Here is a 4,935-nt window from a genome sequence, read left to right as displayed (position 1 = left end):
AAGTAAGCACCCTGGCTTCCTGCTGAGTCACTTAGCCAAACCTCTAGACTCCCCAAGTTGACACAATGTATCAATCATAACACTCCACCCCTTGTCAACTTGGCAACCAGATACATTTCTTTAAACCAGTTTCCAGGTACAAATACATTATATTATATTAGAACTATAGCATTTAACCCCCTAAAGACTCATGCACATCCCTTTAAGCAAAAGGCATTTAGTCCATCTGCAAGAGTTGCCAAAGTCCTAACAGCTGCAGCATTGCTGAAGAGTCCAAGTCCCAAGTCTCCTCTGAGATGAAGGCAAACTCTTAGCTGTGACCCCCTGTACAAATGAAAAGCTAAACACTTCCAACATTCAATGGCACAAAATAAGCAGTAGCATTCCAAAAGGTACAAACAGGGGAACACAGAGCATTGGGACCAAAGCAAGTCCAAAATCCAGCTGGGCTAACATGTCCTGTAATTCCACATGCAGCATCTGAAGCAACTTGTGGCACATTGTGAGCTCCAAAGAGTTTGCATAAGTCCACCCCTATGGCACTTCTGGTGGTTACAGCTTCCATGGCTTCTCTCTTAGGCCTGCTTTGATCCCTCCCTGCAGCTTTCCTTAGATGATCCACAGTCCTGGCTTTTCTAAACTTCTGAGGTCTCCAGTGTCCCTTTTGCTTCACACTCACAGCTTCACACACTACTCCCTCAGGGGCACAATGCCTGCCCTCCGAGGCCTTCTGAAATCTGGGTGGAAGGCTCTTTAACCTAAGAACTCTTGCATTCTCCAGGCACCTAAAGCCAGGGCCGTGTGGATGATGCCAAGGTCTGCTGCCACCTGGAGCAGTAGCCAAGCTTTCCTCTCTCTTGGCCATAGGGATCCAGTGCCTGGATCGTTGGGCACTCTGAATCCAATTCTGAGGAGCAGATTTTCTATGCTGCCGCCATTCTGGAACCTGGTGCTCTGAGGCTTCCTTCTTAAGGCAAGGTCTGTCACCTTTGCAGTTTTGAGGCTGCAAAGAGTGGAGACTTGCTGCTTCTTGTGATACCCTCAGGCCATCTTTTCTATTCTCCTGTTCCTTCTCAGCAGTAGAGATCTCCTCAGCCTTATCTTTGCAGTCCACAGCATCACTGGAGCTTCCTTTCTGGCCAAACTCATAACATTTTAAATCATCCTGCTGGGCTCTTTGTTCATGAATCTCAATATAAATCTGGCTAAAAGCCCTCAACAATAGCCATGCTACTTCCCCAAAGTCTGACTGCCTTGAAATTTCTTTTGCCAGATTAACCAGTCTGCTGCCGCCCTTAATCTCAGTCTTAGGCAAAGTTTCTGGACACGAGCAAAAATGCAGACAAACTTTCTGCCAAGCCATAACATACATCGTCTGGAGTCCAATGACCAATGAAGTCCTTCTTCCCAGCAGAAACCTCCCCAACTTGGTCTTTACCTGCAGAATTTCTATCAGCCTTCTGGTCTTCTGAGCTCTGACCAGAATCTCCCAGACAGAACAGCCGAAGGTGTTCTAGCGCTTCTCTTTCAGGTGACATCTCTGAACCTTTCCGAACACTTCCCACAAGCCATTTCCAAAGGCTCTTGAACCACATGGTCATGTATAGTCACAGCAACAACCCCACTCCTCCGGTACCAAATTCTGTCTTTGTTACTTTTCTCTCATTGCTAAGATAAAATACCCAAGGCCCAAAATTAATGAAGGAAAGGTTTATTTAGCTCACAGTTTGTCGAGGTTTCAGTCCATACTTGGCTGGCTCCGAGGCAGAAGATAGCAAAGCAACAAGACCAAAGTGGGGTGGGGAATGGCAGCCGAACAGCAAAGCAGCCATAGCAAAAGGGCAGAATGGTGCCAAGCAGCTTCTTTTCCCTGCCTTACTTTGTAAACAGGCTACCCCCACCTAAGGGGCGTGTAGCTCTCACATAATCTCCATGCCCTCCTCTTCCACAGGCTCAGGATGTATACAAAGTAAGCACCCTGGCTTTCTGCTGAGTCACTTAGCCAAACCTCTAGACTCCCCAAGTTGACACAATGTATCAACCATAACACCAGCTTTGGATCATGGATCAATCATAAACTCTAAAAGCCCACCCCATGACTGCATGTGTCTTTGGAGGGACACCCAGACACGAACCTTAACAGTACCACATATGATCTTTGGTTACAGAAGAGTGCAACAAACTAAACTGCAAGTCCAGGTCATTCTTTCAACATCAATTTGATTTGCAATGGGTTAGGCAACTGTGAACAATGATTAAGTAGTGATTTTACCATGAATATGTAATGTTACTGAATAATCATTTACAATTTAATTTTGCCTATCTTAAAACAGTCTACGTAGTTAAAGAGATTATATAACTCATTTTGCATTTCCTAAAACTGTTAAGATAAAAATCTGTTTCCATCATAATAATAATTATTAACACTTAGTTTTAGTTTCTTCCAAATATTTAATCGTAACTAGTTGCAATTTTTATAAATGCATAGATCTCAAACCCCTGTGCTATCAGTATCATGTGGGCCTGGTTATTTACAATGAGGGCATAATCAAAACGTCTGACCAGATGAGACAGGAGGAAATAGCAGTTACCAAAGGGCACACAAATCTACATGCTGTGTCCAAGGCTCAATACTGCATTACACAAAGCAATTTAAAGAGGGTGAATAGCTGGTATGATTCAGATACACAATTACTTAGTGACTTTTCTTACTTAGTAACTGTTTTGGTTATGCAATGGAGTGCAACTCTTTTTTATTTGATAATACAAAAGATTAGACCAAATGCAGTATTTTCAAGTGCAATATTTTCTTAAATATGTTTTTTTGTCTATCCCCTTTCTCTCTTTTTGTAACTATGTATATATCTATATATATCTACATCTATCTGTCTATCTATCTATATATATATATATATATATATATATCCATTCTATCTCTCATCCATTTAGCTATCCATCCCTAATATTGGATTAAAATCCTTCATGGTGGAGACAGTACTATACACATTTAGACTGGGCTATAGAACACTAAACATAGAAAAACAGGTAGATATTTTATAAAAATAGAATGCATATTATTTGTATGTAGTATTTGGCAGAAAAGATGCACAGTTATAATAAACAAAGAAAAATGGATGCAGACCACAAAACTGGAAGCCATATGGTCTTACTGGTTCCTTACTTCAATGTTAATTTGGGGGGGGCGCTATTGTACTCCCCACTTTCCTACATACAGTGTTTCTGCTAGTACAGGACTACTGCCTCTTTCTGACCCATCACTTCTTCCTTTTCAGAGTACAGATTGGAGAGAGTCACCTTAACTCTTTCTCTGCTTTTAGGAGTCATTTTATTTACTTTCTTCCTTCCTCCTATGTATTCAGATGAGCTGGGCAGAGCCTGCAGGCTGTGTGTCCCTGGGTATGTGGGTCTGTCTAATCTGGGATGAAATGTCCCATAGCTTTTGAAAGGAGGTTTAATACCACATTCCCTAATCTACTTTTTCAGTAATAAATTCAGTAATTGAAATCTCCATCTGTTTTCTGTGTTTTAATTTTTAATCAGTTTTGAATCCAAGGCAGGAAAGAAAGAGTATTACCAACTGGCTCCAAAAGATTCCAAAGGTGAGGTTAAAGTCCTTGGAGTATATTTTTCTACAGATTGTGGAAAATAAGAATAACAAATAAGGTTGCAAATTCACAGGAAAGAATGACTACTTTACAACCAAGTTAACAGTCTTGCATTTTAAGCAAAAAATCTATTTAAAATATCTAACATAGACTAATTAAATATCAAAATCTAAAATAATTTTACTTTACTATTAAAAATTATTTTACAGAGAAAAAAATAATAAAAAACATTAGAAACAATACAGAATTTCACAAAACAAGATGACAGGAATTCAACATTGGTTTTTATATTACATACTGTTGTCTTCAAATTAGTTGTTCAGATTACCAGATATAAACATGCAAAATTGGTCAAAAAAATTTAAGCATTAACTGTTCCTTTCAACAAACCAGTAGAAATCAGCAGTACAATTATCTCAGCTATCCTGTGTGTATAAATATTTTTCCCTTTCTTCTTTCTTTCTTTTCTCCTTTCCCTCATCCCAGTTGCTCTTTCCTAAAAAGGTGTGGCATTCTTATCTAATGGAGTATTACTCAGCTATAAAGAAAGATAAAATCAAGGTTTATATAGATAAAGGGATGCAACTAAACACCATACTCATAAATGAAATAAATCAGACCTGCATGTGTAAACATCATATTGCTTCCCTAGTGTAAGAACCTGAAAGAGTAAATAAAATCCAAAAGGTACAATAAATATTTTAGCATTTGAAATTTTAGTCAGAAATAGAGAAATCATTCAATTCCAATGTATAGCTCCCATAAATTATTACTTCAAAAACTGTGATTTAGGCTTCAGCTTATGTGGTTCATCACATAATTTTATCATTCATAAAATGAATCGTTATTAATTAAAACCCTTTGCTACTCACTCAGTTGCTATTCTCCAACACCAAACTAATCTAGGAATTAGAGCATGATATTTATGTACACAAAATTCCAGACAGTACTGGTGATATTAATGATTTCAAGAGCCATATATTGATTCCTTCTAAGGTTGGGGAATATTTAAACTAAGTATGTTCAGATATATTTAATATTTTAAAATGTTTAGGGAGTGCAAGACAACCTTGTTTGTATTCCTCAACTCTTTACCTTTCTTCTTCAGCTTTATGTTACCTATTTTCAACATTCCAGAAACAAATGGAAAATCTTACCTTTTTGTCAAAGATTTGACAACTTTAGGAGTGGGATTGCCTTCCCTTTAAATTTTTTTATTTTTATTTTTATTTTTTTTATTTTAAGGATAAAAGGAGGGAAACATTAACAGACATACAACATTTTACAACATATCACAAGCACAATACAG

Source organism: Chinchilla lanigera, unplaced genomic scaffold (genome assembly GCF_000276665.1).
Source record: "Chinchilla lanigera isolate Chin_1 unplaced genomic scaffold, ChiLan1.0 scaffold00031, whole genome shotgun sequence".
Classification (NCBI taxonomy): domain Eukaryota; kingdom Metazoa; phylum Chordata; class Mammalia; order Rodentia; family Chinchillidae; genus Chinchilla; species Chinchilla lanigera.
This window is presented reverse-complemented; position numbering follows the sequence as displayed.